The 13,554-nt window shown below is 43.8% G+C and overlaps 1 long non-coding RNA gene across 1 annotated transcript in view; it reads right to left on the reverse strand.

Moving 5' to 3' along the window:
* Window positions 1-13,167, reverse strand: part of LOC309652995 — a 60,642-nt gene extending 47,475 nt beyond the window's left edge. The window contains exons 1-2 of the long non-coding RNA XR_014258960.1: window positions 10,976-13,167; window positions 8,325-10,630 (exon numbers count right to left, since the gene is read on the reverse strand). This is a non-coding gene — a long non-coding RNA (uncharacterized lncRNA). The remainder of the gene's footprint in view (window positions 1-8,324; window positions 10,631-10,975) is intronic.
* Between the last annotated feature and the right edge of the window lie 387 nt (window positions 13,168-13,554).

Genomic DNA, 13,554 nt, shown 5'->3' on the forward strand with positions numbered 1-13,554 from the left:
GTGAACAATTAAAATGAATTCTGCCACTGTGGCTTAAAAATAAAGAACATCCTACTTTTTGGAATGAGGAAATAAATCTTGTTTTCTCCTGAGTGATCACAGGGTTACCAAATTATATTCTGAACATATATATCAGACTATGTCATAAAGTGCATTTTCTTCCTTGACAGAGTCATCTTGTTGGATAACGATTGGGACCAGTGAATTTCTTAGCAGGTGAACTATGCCCATGAGGTAATTCAATCAGTTGCTCAGGTAACACTGCAAGATGTGTTTCAATTAAAACTATGTATTTTGAATTAATGCAAGATAGACAGTTCTGTTTACTTTCTTAGGTTAGCTCAACCACAATGCCTAAAGCAAATGCTTCTACATCCTGCAGGAGAAATTTAAGGTATAGTGGACTTTGTTGCTGACTGATCCGCCATCCATTTTCTCTTTTATTCCTTCCTAATAGCATTCCAATTTTGTTCAGGCATCTGCAAGTCATTTATTTGGGAGGTGATCTCAGGAAACACTGTTAGAGAGTGGAGAAAGAGACAGAGAAGGGAAGGAAGCAATGAAGGGAACATTATCAAGTGAGTTACCACTGTGGTGCTCAGTGCGGCTGGGGCCGTGTGATGACGGTACAGGGCACACTGCTGGCAGACAATTCTCAGTGGGGTTTCTATCCATCTTGTGACAGCTTTTGTACTACTCTGTGTTTGTTATGTAAACATCTTTGGAATATATAGTGTCTCCCTCCAGGGGCAGAGGGCAGATTTGTTTCCAGACCAGGATAATTAAAGATGTCTTTCTCTGGGACAAAAGTTGGGCAAGTTTGCTAATAGACCCTTGTAAGATTGGGGCTTTCTAAGCTTGGGGTCCTTCTGCTATGACACAGACCCATTGTGTGCATAGCATCCACTTGGACTACTCCGCATCACCCCCGCAGGATTTGGGTGTCAAGGGAAACCAGTGGGCACATGAAGCTCATGCTGCCTGCTGGCTGTAATAAAGCTCTTTGTCTCTGACCCAGGGGACTCATGTCTTCTGCCAGCATCCATGAAACGGTGGCAGGCTGACCTGCTGGCTTGCAGGCAGGGGAAAATCTCACTCTTCACAATCCTTGAAAGATCTCTCAGACTTATCCCTCCTGAGGGATGGTGAAGCTGGGGTATTTAACAACCCTCAGTCCTTAGCTGAAGGCTGTTCCCAGGAGGTGTCAGACCTCCAACATTTCCAGCTTTCTGCATGAACAGGCTGAGTGACCTTCTGTAACTTTGGAGAAAGCTCTGAGACAAAGAGATGTAAACATTGCCATTTAGAATTGGCTGATGCACGCTGAAGTGGTAAGGCCTGTAGGATATAGCTAGGGCACAAAAAGGGTCTGCTATACCTCTTCTGGTGTTCACATACATCACTTTGGAGACCACCAGTGAAGAGTACAAGAGGGACATGTTATAACGTGAAGCCATCAGAAGTCAGGGGCACCAGATCATGAAGGATCTTTGGAGCCGTGTTAATTAATGTGAGTGCAATGGGGAGCCACTGGTTTTTTTAAAGCAGGGTAGCTACTATTCACTGAGCATTTACTATGTATTAGGCATAATGCCCGGGACCTGAACTATATTTACATAAATATTAATCTTCACAGCATTATTTTCATGATTTTAATATTTAATACTAATTTGTCCATTTATTCAAAAAATGAATTGTGCCAGCCCTCAAGCCCAGCTGTGTTGGCTCTGAAGCCAGTGGTCTTTTCACTATGCCATGGCCACCTCTCTTCTTGAAATTCTCTACATATGAAGAAATGGGATGCAATTTGCTCAGTGTGAAATGATTCATCTTAGATATTAGATTGGTTTGCGCCTTTTCATTTTACTTTTGAATAAGAGAAAGCATATGTCTTCATTAAGCTGGTATATATAATGTGACTATGAAATAACAGTTTGTTCTTTATTTAATATAAACATTAAGCCAAAGCCAAAAGCAGTTTGTAGCTGATCAATAAATTCCCTTAATTCAAATTCAAATATTCAATGCTTATATTTTTGAGAATCACTTCAATCCAAGTTACCTTCTGTGTTAAAAAGTCTGGAAATTGGGCTTCCCTGGTGGCACAGTGGTTGAGAATCTGCCTGCCAATGCAGGGGACACGGGTTCGAGCCCTGGTCTGGGAAGATCCCACATGCCGCGGAGCAACTGGGCCCATGAGCCACAACTACTGAGCCTGCGCGTCTGGAGCCTGTGCTCCGCAACAAGAGAGGCCGCGATAGTGAGAGGCCCGCGCACCGCGATGAAGAGTGGCCCCCGCTCGCCGCAACTGGAGAAAGCCCTCGCACAGAAACGAAGACCCAACACAGCCAAAAATTTAAAAAATAATAATAATAAATAAATAATAAATTAAAAAATTAAAAAAAAGTCTGAAAAGTAATAGAATACATATTTAAATAGAAAAACTTAAATATGTCAACGTTTTCATGTTTATCTAAATGAATCCTGTATTTTTATTGCCATGTAGCCATATCCTATTTATATAAAGTAGATAATTATGTCCCAAGAGCAGTCTCCATTTATGTTGCTAATGGCTCATAAATAAATCTCCTCTCCACTCCTAAACACCAAAAGAATTCTTTGATATTAAATGTGCCATGATTTATCTTAGCTCCCATGTGAGAGTATTGAGAAATGTTGGCAAAAAATAACCCAGTTATTTCTGAGCTAAGTATGGAGATGAAAGTAACTAGTATTTACATTTTGAAAGCTAGCTAGGTGTTGAATTTTTTCCTACACATTTTCCCAAGATGTTTAAAAACAATGTAGAAATTCAAATGGAAAAATTCTCTATATAAATTTGCTTAGTACAGGGATTTTGGATTTTTAAATGAAAGCCTTCTAGATTACAAAGCATTTCTTAGAGTGTTTTTCCCTCTATGCTTTTCTTAGGGTGACTAAATGTCAATGCTACACTGAAGAGGAGCATTAAGGATAAAATTCAAACTGTACAATGAAGCCATTACTGAAGTTATCTGTTTGGTCAGCTACATGCTTTGCAAGCTCACATTTTTTATTGCATCTAAAAAATGATAATATGCCTAGACTGTATTAGTTTAGGAAAATTGATCTATTTCATACGTAAGTATAATGGCATAAATTTATGGCAGTTTCCAGAGTTCCTTTGATGAATATATTTATAGGAGGCAGGCATTGAAGTTTGCCTTAAAAGTTCATTCTCAAAATGTCTGTTTGGTTTGTCATTTCCAGGTCTGTTGAGGTAGGGGTGTGGAGGTGATAGAGCTGACAGGAATTAAGCATGTCTATTATGTCACTTCATTTAAAAATTACTTAGAAATGCCTATGGAATTTGAGTGAAATCTACATCTGCAAGCAAAGGTTCATAATCTTATGTTGTGCAATGAAGGAGTGGAGTGAAGGTCAAAGCTTCCTCAGGAAACTAAGAGGCCATGGTCAGCCTCCAAGAATACCATTTTCCTTAGATTTCCTAGGTCCTGGAAAGGAAACAGGATGAGTATTTGGGAGTCTGAGGTTAATTATCCAGACACTGGCATTGTCAACTCCCTCACCCAAGGAAGGCAAGCGAAGGTTGTCTTCTATCTGTCGGGGCCAGCTTTCTGGAAAGCTGGGAAGTCACCCGAGGGAGGGAAGTGTTAAAGGATAAACATCTGACTTTGTGATCCAAGGTCACATTTGGGGAAGGAGGGCCCCTAACTAGGGATACAAGGTGGGGCCACATAAAGAACATTCTACATGACATCCTGGGAGCCTCGGCTTAAACGCCTGAGAGAGAGAACTATAAATTCAGAAGAGATGGAATTACCCAGGGCCTGCTGGCCAGAGCAGCCCTGTCTTCAGAGGAGCTGTCATTCTACTTGAGGCTTAAAGAGTTATGAGTGCAGGTAGAAACTGACAGAACAGGCAGTCAGTAACGGAGACAGCCACCCCAAGAAGGAGAGAACGGATTTGGCTGGCAGTGTCTGGCCAGGACTCACTTAAGTGACTGGAGCTGTGGAGACGCCCAGGTCTGTCTGGACCTCATGCCTATGCTCCACCATGCAATCTCTCAGAATTCTGAAATTCAACATTCCCAGAAGTAAACTTGTCACCCAAATTCACTTTTCTTCCTGTATTCTCCAGCTCTGTTGGTGGCTGGCTCAGCCATCTGCCCAGTCAGCCTGTCCGTCAATCCTCACATCCAATAAGACAAACTCCTCACTCTATCTCTCCCCCATACTCCACATCTGCTACTGCTGCTTTGGTTTAGGCCCTTTGCTTTCTCTAAACTCTACATGGCTATCAAACTGTTAGATAGAAAATACAAATCTGATTCTATCACTCCACTGCTAAAAAGTCAGTGTCCTCCCCATTGCTGCCTATAAAGTAAAAAGCAAGCTCCTTTGCATGGCAAAGTAGTGTGCTGGTAAACCAGTTCTATTCAAATAAGGCCTTAACTTGTAGTGTTTGCAAATTTCCATAGTGTAAATACTCCCACCATGGCCCATTTCAAGCTACCGCATTTTAACAGCCAGATCACAACATTTCTGAATATTTAACAAGTGGTTGCTAGCTGGCTCGAGCACACCAAATGCATCAAGCCCTTGAAGATGTGGTGTCTGCTGGCTTACCGCTGGCCAATCCTGTCCTCAGCCTTTCTGCTCTAGGATGTGGTTTTAGCTCTCTGTGTATTCCAGGCTGTTTTTCTTCCATGCCATCTGAAATGCTTTCCACAGCGCTCCCTTTTCACCCTCTCTTGCGGTGAAACTCTTATCTCCTTCATCTTGAGAAATTCTTCCATTCCTTCAGGACCTGGCTTAGATGGACCCTCAAGGAAGACTTCTCTCCTTTACTCTCCCTGTCTTAATTTGGGTAGCCCTGGAGCAGGCCCCGAGATGAGGATTCATGTGCATTTATTAGTAGGTGTTCCCAGGAAAAAGTAATAGGGAAGTAGGGCAGAGAGGCAGGAAAGGGAAGGAGAACAAGCAAGGATGCGTTACTGCCATGGAGAGCTATGGAGAGTAACTTGGGCTCCATGCCACTAGGGACTTGTGGAAGCAGGGGAGGGTACACATCAGAGTTACCTTGATCAGGGGAAAAGGGGCTGGGGCACTTGTAAACCCACAGCTGTCAGTCATAGGGCTGCCTCTGGGGAAGTAAATTCCCAGACACTTCAGTTTTCTGTGCATGTGCACAAAGTGGGCTCCTGCAGCCTGAGAGCTGTCCTTGACAAAGAGACACAGCTCTGGCTGCTGGAAGTGAAAGCAGCCTGAGCTGATGTGCAGGAAAATGGCAAAGGGGTTCCAGGCAATAAGTGTGGGGCACTGACAGTGCCTGTGATATCCCCTGGTCTTCAAAACACAGATGTATGTATGTGGGGACACACACACACACACACACACACACACACACACACACACACACACACACACACACACACACACACACACACCCCTCAGGCTGGTTTGGGTTCCCCTCGTCAGTACTTCTATAATACACTGGCTCTGTTACCATCAGTACCGTCACCCCATGTTTTAGAATCATGTCTTTGTGTATCTGTGTTCCTCATTTTACTGTGACCACCTTGAGGAATCATTTGTCTTTGCAGTACAGTCCAGGCACACAATAGGTGTTCGATAAATGCATATAGATTAAAAGCACAAGGAAGGAGACTATGACGCCAACACAAATGGAAGTATTATTTGGGGTTGGGGAAGGAGCATGGGTGGAGGAGAGTCTCAGAAAGGCTGGATGGGAAGTTGAAACACAAGAATCTTTGATGATAGCCTAGATCTAAAGCTTTGTCCACACCCCCCATCCCACCCCCACGATGGGTGTGGCCTGCGAAGATACCATTTACACAAAATAAACTTGGTAAAACTGGAAATTGGTTCTCCAGGCCCCCTGGGGATTAGCTTTCTACTATTTTTCCTTTTAAAAAGCATTCTGAATTATCAGAGACAGTTAGAAATTATGTTGGCATTATAAAAGAACCTATGCCCAGCCTCCAAGCCCGAGGTTAGAGGAGGTTTGAATGCATTGTTCACAGGGATTTCCCTGAAGTCTGATTAGCATCTAGGTACACTTCAAACTGCAGCTAGGCTGCTTACAACATGTAATTACGGATATCACTAGCATGTCTAATTTGACAAGTAATGTAGAAGGCACACACGAAATGGGAACTGTACCATTTGGCCAATACATGCTGCAGAGTTCAGTTCTGCACTGCCATGAGGATCATCTATGTGTGCCAAAGAAAACCTTATGAAGATGACAGATATGAGGAAGGTAATGAGAGAGTAGTATTTCTTCCCCCTCCCCTCCCCCTCAAATTAATAGTTCAATGTAATTGGTTAAACTGCATGATCCTTGAAGAAAACTGAATTCTCATTACCATTGTTAAAAAAAATCGTTCACCCTCTGCTCTCAAACTTTGGGATGTTTGTTTCTTGCCAATTCTCTTCTCTTAGAACCAACTGGGGTAATTGGTTGGCATTTGAGTGGTATGAAATTCTAGAACAAAAGAAGTTATTATAATTATCTGGGAAAAAATTATAAATATCCTAACAAGAAAGGGCTAGAAAGTATGAAAGAGAAATCTGAGATTAGACCTAAAATAAATTACAATATTGATAAAGAATTTTGTTAAAATAACAACCCTACATTTAGTAAAAATCCATTCTCTCTCTTGCCCCCAGTCTATTTAGTGGCCTTATCAATCGCTCAAGAACTCAGGGTTGAAATTTTGAGTCATCCATCTTTTTTCAGCCCCCCTAACTAGTTATGGAGTTCATCTTTCTTATCCCTTCAGAATGTCATGTACATAAGTCTGGCCTTGGGATAGATGGAGCAGGTGTCTGTTGACATGGATTGAGGGGTTTCAGGGGACATCATTGTTACAGGTCTGAAAAATGGTTTGGTCTTAAAAGAGTATACAAATTCAACTTCCTTTTAAAAGGGGGACAAATCTTTTGGTTGACATCCACAGGCTTAAAAGAATTGGTGGACACGTTAAACCAAGGGTTTCAATGTGGGTTGGAGGAGGGAGTAGCAAGAAGGAAAGAAAGGCAGGAGCAGAGAGAAGATGCTGGCAGCAAAATATCGATTTCACGCTTTTGATGAGGTCTGGTTCTATGTGTTAACATCCCACCCTGGCTTATGCTTTTCAAGATCACATCGCTCTATCCTTTCAAATTCACCGACCTGCCCAGAGATGTTGAACTAATTTATCTCTATACTTTTTTCAACCTCTTTCATCATCTCCCTCCCATGTGGAATCTACCTGATCTCCCCCTGGTTCTTTAGCTGGGCCCGCCCATCAGGCACTGGTTAATAAAAATAAAAGTAGTGGCTTTAATCTAGAGCAGCCACCCACCCCACCCCAAGACAATTCCCTACTCCCATCCTTAGTTCCTTATCAAGTCTCCACCTTCTCCTGCCTCTCTGGTCCCAGGTGCCTGACAAGGCATCACTCTCCTGTCCCCTCTTGCAGTTTTGTGCCTTGCGTGTCCTCTGGCACTTGGATCTTAGCACCGCTTTTCCAGTCTGTTTTGCTTACTCTTGGCCTCAGGAGTGCCTGCTCTAGCCCCCATCCCCACATTTCAGAGGAAAGGAAGGAGAAGATGTTCTTGTCTAATTCCCACTGCGAATCTGGGAGCTAATTCTGCCAAAAGAGTCATGTGGCATTTTTTGTGAAAGACTGAAAGGATTAAGAGGAAGGTGTGGGATTCAGTGGTTGGCTGTGTTGAAATACCTATCTTCATAATTAGGGCCACTCTCCTTGTAGCACCTACCTTCTGACCTCAGAACAGGGTATACTAGCTTTTCAAAACTGTCTTTTGCTGGCTTGTTTTCAATATTCACTAACAACTTCAGTGTTAGTATTTGCAGCCCGACTGAACATTTTACTTCTCAACTTGTTTCCTATTTAGAACCTGATGAATGAAAATGACCTCCTCAAGAGAATCTCAAGCAGCGCTTCTCAAACTTGAAAACCCACACAGATCACCTGGGGGGTCTTGTTAAAATGCAGATTCTGATTCCGTAGCTCTGGGGCCTGAGAGTCTGCTTCTCCAATTTGCCCCCAGATGCCGCTGCTGCTGTTGCTCCAGGAACCCCATTTTGAGGAGCCAGGATCTAAGTGTCTCTTTCAACTTGCAATGATCACCCATCAGATAAAGCTCATTGGCTACGATACTGCCACGGCACAAAGCTCTACGTGTCTCTTGATGTCAGACTTTTCAGCCGTGATTAATGAAGAATAATTGGGTTAATGGAGGTTGCATTTGAGATCCAGCATTTTCCACAAGCATGTATATTAAATGTACCTCACCTTGGAAGGAATCTGGTAGAACTCTGGATCCGCTGCAGGCAGATACTGGCCAACTGGCAAATTTCCTCATGCATCTTCTCGGAGATCTCCTCTGATGGGTCTGAAAAAGAGAAAAGATAATCAGGATCTTGGACTTTGCCGGTGGCGCAGTGGTTAAGAATCCGCCTGCCAACGCAGGGGACACGGGTTCGAGCCCTGGTCTGGGAAGATCCCACATGCCGCGGAGCAACTAAGCCTGGGCGCCACGACTACTGAGCCTGCGCTCTGGGCCCCTCACTGAGCCTGTGTGCCACAACTACTGAAGCCCGTGCGCCTAGAGCCCGTGCTCCGCAGTAAGAGAAGCCACCACAATGAGAAGCCCACGCACCGCAACGAACGCGGCCATAAATAAATAAATAAATACATTTGTTAAAAAAAAAAAAAGATCAGAATCTTGCTCCAGAACCATTTCTGTCTGTAGGGATATTTTAGGTTGATGTAGCCAGGAGAGTTAGAGCTGAACTAGCAGCTTCCTCAGGGGGTGTGTTCAGGTGTTTTGGATCTGAGACCCTGAGAGGCACAGAAATGATCAGCACCAGTCAAACCTTCCTGAATGCAGCATGCTTTCAAACTGTAAACGCACTCCTGTGTAGTTAACGTTGGTGACAAACAAGTCAGTGACAATTTCTCATCTCCTATTTTTGATCACTCATTTTCCCCCCACTTGAGATACCTCCTTTGATTTCAGCTGTTGATGCTGTATCACAGATATTTTCTAAGTCACTGCAGAGAACCTAAATCCTACCTTTTCCTAGCAGTAAAATTAGCCTGTGGCATGATAACTGCCCTGGCAACTCTCTATTGGCTACAATATCCAGGTGAAAGCAATGGAAGTATCAGGCGAAGGCAGGCTATGAGCCCGAGCTGGCCACAGGATCCGCTTGTCATGACAGTGTGTTATCATCAGCTGTCTCTATGTCCATGTCCCTCCTCCCCCTTTCCTCATCCCATTCCCATCTCCCAGAAACATTTCTCCTTCATCTTCTTAACCCTTGTAGATAGCACAGTGGCTGGAAACTAACTCGATGAAAGTGTGCTGATGAAGCCAGGCTCAGATTGTGATGATGAAGGTGCCTGAGATTGTCTGACGCAAAATGATTCATGCAGCCCCTTTTCTCAGCTTATCTATCACTGTTAGAAGGTGCCTCATACTCGCTTAAACATTTGTGTTTCCGTATCTAGTTTCATATTTCTCTTTTCGTGACATAGTCCTCCCTCCTGAAGCTTGAGCTAATAGAAAGCAATAGATATAGGAAATTAAAAGAGAAAAATCTCTTTTAAGTTGTGGATGGCAGTACAAGTTCAGAAATTAGGAGTTTCAGGGAGTTTTGCTAACCCAGCTTTCAGAATCCTAGGGGTGATTTAGTTGGTTGACCTTCTGCCCTCCCTCCAGGCTGCTTTATCTGTTTTTCTTTTTCTCCCCATGATTTAAGCAGGAGACTGACGCAACATGGACCTACAAACATTTAGATTATGATTTTCCATGACCAGAGTTCAAGTCAGTGGGAGATACCACAGGTCTGCAGTACCCAAGAAATTTCCAAATAAGCAGACCCTGATTAGCCCAGCTTCTTCCCCTCATGAACTCATCTTTTGTCCAATGTACAAAGCCTTCCCAAATTTCTACTGAGATCATTGTTCCACACCTAGTTGCTATTTAGTTCATTTGCATGTGGCAATTCTATTATATCAGTACCATGGGGAGTGAGTCCCAGGGCAAGCAGGAGTGGTTCCACCTTTGAGGAGGTCTCAGGTTTGCTTGCTTAATCTCTAGCTGAGCTCTTGGCTCAGCTCATTGTTATAGCCACAAGAATGCCATCTTTCTGAAGCATTATAGTGGCTTTTTCGAGACCCCTTGACTCACACGTTTTCCTCCAGAGCTACTTTATTCATACTAATCAACCTTGATAAATTTCTCTCCTTTAATACGCTAAACTCCTATTCAGATCTGCACTCAATAACATACACTTGGATTCCATCTTGGACTCTTGGGCCACATGCCACTCCCTGCAGGAGAGTCCAGCCCTGACATCTGTTGCGGGCCACCTAGCTGTATATCTCTGCAACTCAGAAAGCATCCATGATTCTGACTGCTGAGTCTGTGAGCTTCTGGAAGGGCCTGTATCCTCCTCCTCAATCTGTGTCCTACAGTATGTTAGCACTGCGACCCCTTGTTTTTGTTTCCCCCAATGAAAATGGCTTTTCCATTTATTTCTCATTATAAAAATAATCCATGCTTAGTGTAAAACATTCAAACAGGGGCTTCCCTGGTGGCGCAGTGGTTGGGAGTCTGCCTGCCAGTGCAGGGGACGCGGGTTCGAGCCCTGGTCTGGGAGGATCCCACATGCCGCGGAGCGACTGGGCCCGTGAGCCACAATTGCTGAGCCTGCGCGTCTGGAGCCTGTGCTCCGCAACGGGAGAGGCTGCGGCAGTGAGAGGCCCGCGCACCGTGATGAAGAGTGGCCCCCGCTTGCCGCAGCTGGAGAAAGCCCTCGCACAGAAACGAAGACCCAACGCAGCCAAAAATAAATAAATAAATAAATAAATTTATAAAAAAAAAAAAAAAAAAAGAAAAAAAAAAAAAAAAAAAAAACATTCAAACAATACAGATTAGTATACAGAAGCAAGGAAAGCAGTACCTGAAATTTTACCACTTGGAAATTGATACAGTTCATGATCTTCCAGACCCTTTTCTACACATAGACACAATTTTACGCAACTGGAATGCACTCTTTTGGCCAAATAATATACTGTTACCATTTCAGCAAGTGCAGATATTGAAATAGGTATTTATTTATTTGCATTGGCTTGAACAGAAGCCTAAGGCTGTTCACAGTTACTATACCTTCGCCTTATTTTTCTAGCCCTCCCCTTTCTTTCCTCTTCTCTCCTCTCTAACTAGGCCCCCCAGCAGCCCCCGAGGGGCAGCCTTGGCTGCGGCACTTGCCAGGGAGAGGAAGGGAAGGAAGGAGGTGCAGGTGGTCAGGCAGCGGGAGGCGCGTCGCATGCTGTCACTTCCAGGAGAATTGGCCCTCTCCACTCCTGCCAGCTGGGAGTTGAAGTGACGTCAATCTCTCTTTTTATACTGTCTCCTGATTTTCTCTACTCCCTCCACCCTTTGCCTCCTTCCTAGGCAGCAGAAGGGAGGTATCTGCAGAGAGGGATCCACACAGTCGTCAAGCTCCTCAGGCGATTCTGATCTAGGGGCGCACAGCTACTCTTTGAGACCTGCTGCTCGCCTCATTGCAGACCAGGTGCAGCTCACGGCTGAATAGGAATCACCTGGGGAGATGGTTAATAATACAAACTCCTGCACCTCATTCCCGGAGATTCTGATTCTGTAGAGCTGGGATACGGCCCAAGACTTGGTGGTTTTTTGCTTTTGGGGGTTTTTTTTGTTGTTGTTTTTAAAAAACAAGATCCCTAAATGATCCCGAGGAACAGCCAGTTTAGCCCATGCTCTACTCCCCGGCTACTCAAAGTGTGGTTCATGGACCAGCATCAGCATCGCCCGGGAGCTTGTGAGAAATGCAGAGTCTCAGGCCTCACCTCTAGACCTACTGAATCAGAGCCTGTATTTTAACAAGATCCCTGGATGAGTCGTACTGCACGTTACAGTTCGAGAGGCACTGCTCCACCCCAGTGCTATAGAATGGGAAAATTCTTCTTTGTGGGGTTAAGCTAAAAACACTGTAACTCACTTGATTCCCACCTACTGAACTGTTGGTGGGATTTCACAAAATGTACCTACAACTTATGGCGACATTTTCCTAAAAGAGAAGTGGTAAACAGTACAGATAATTCCAAGTTAAAGGAAACTCTCCACCGGTTTCAACCTTAGCTTGTCTTTGATTTTATGCATGAAATCCTCATGAAAGAAATCGAGGTTTGCATGAATATTTTAGATTAAAGGTTAAAACTGGACCATATTTTTCTCTTTAGAGTGCTCTGACATCTCAGCTCTTAAATAACAAAGTTCTTGGTAAAATATTCAAATGGTCCTATGTAATGTTTGTACCAACTTATGCACTGCCAAGTCCAGCCAATGATAACTGCATTTCAGGAGAACAAAAACACCAATTCAACGTTCATTTTAGTCAGTGAGCTCATACCCCATGACCAGTTCCTGTGGAGCCATCACTTAGGGAAACCTTTGGCCTTCTATGTTGCTTATGAAAACCTCTTGACTAGAATTGTGATTCACCTAGATGTGTCCCAGAAAAATCATCCTTAAGCATTTGCATGTTGAGCATTCACGTTATTGTTTCATAAAGACGCTGCAAAGAAATGCTTTCTTTTCTCCCACTTATGGAAGGTCATGGAATTATTTCTCCATTTAGTTAGTTTAGAATGCAGGGTTAAAAAAAAAAAAGAATGCAGGATAAAACCTAAGTCAAGTTGTTCATGATAGGCTGACTTTCAGGGCCCCACTTCCACAGTTTTCTCCTCCAGTGAACCTTTTTTTCTGTACAGTACTTACAGCCTCTAACGTCTCTGCCTTCTTGCTTGTTTCAAAATTCACTTCCTGGATGATTTCCCAAACCTTTGTAACACTGCATCCATTAGAGACAGAAACCTCTCTCTCCAGCCTTAACTCAATAGGGTGCCGCCCATCTGGAATGGGATAGGCTGACTGTAGCACTAGTGCAGTGACTCTGTGATGCCATCAACAAATTAGGCTCTGATATTTGTGACATGTAACTTATGCCCTTAGGTTTGCAATATGGCTGCTGTGCCTCCACGAATTGTCTCCATCTTTCATGAAGCAAGAATGGAAGAGTGTTTAGAAGTCTGCCTTTTTTTTTTTAAAATACTGTTTTAATTTATTTAATTTATTTATTTATTTATTTATTTATTTATTTATTTATTTATTTATGGCTGTGTTGGGTCTTCGTTTCTGTGCGAGGGCTTTCTCCAGTTGCGGCAAGCGGGGGCCACTCTTCATCGCGGTGCGCGGGCCTCTCATCATCGCGGCCTCTCTTGCTATGGAGCACGGGCTCTAGAGCACAGGCTCAGTAGTTGTGGCGCATGGGCTTAGTTGCTCCACAGCATGTGGGATCTTCCCGGACCAGGGCTCGAACCCGTGTCCCCTGCATTGGCAGGCAGACTCCCAACCACTGCGCCCCCAGGGAAGCCCTAGAAGTCTGCCTTTTTAAACAAGCTTTTCAGGCAGCCCCTTTCAACGA

The sequence above is a fragment of the Balaenoptera physalus genome (genome assembly GCF_965194825.1).
Source record: "Balaenoptera physalus genome assembly, chromosome: X".
In the NCBI taxonomy this organism is placed as follows: domain Eukaryota; kingdom Metazoa; phylum Chordata; class Mammalia; order Artiodactyla; family Balaenopteridae; genus Balaenoptera; species Balaenoptera physalus.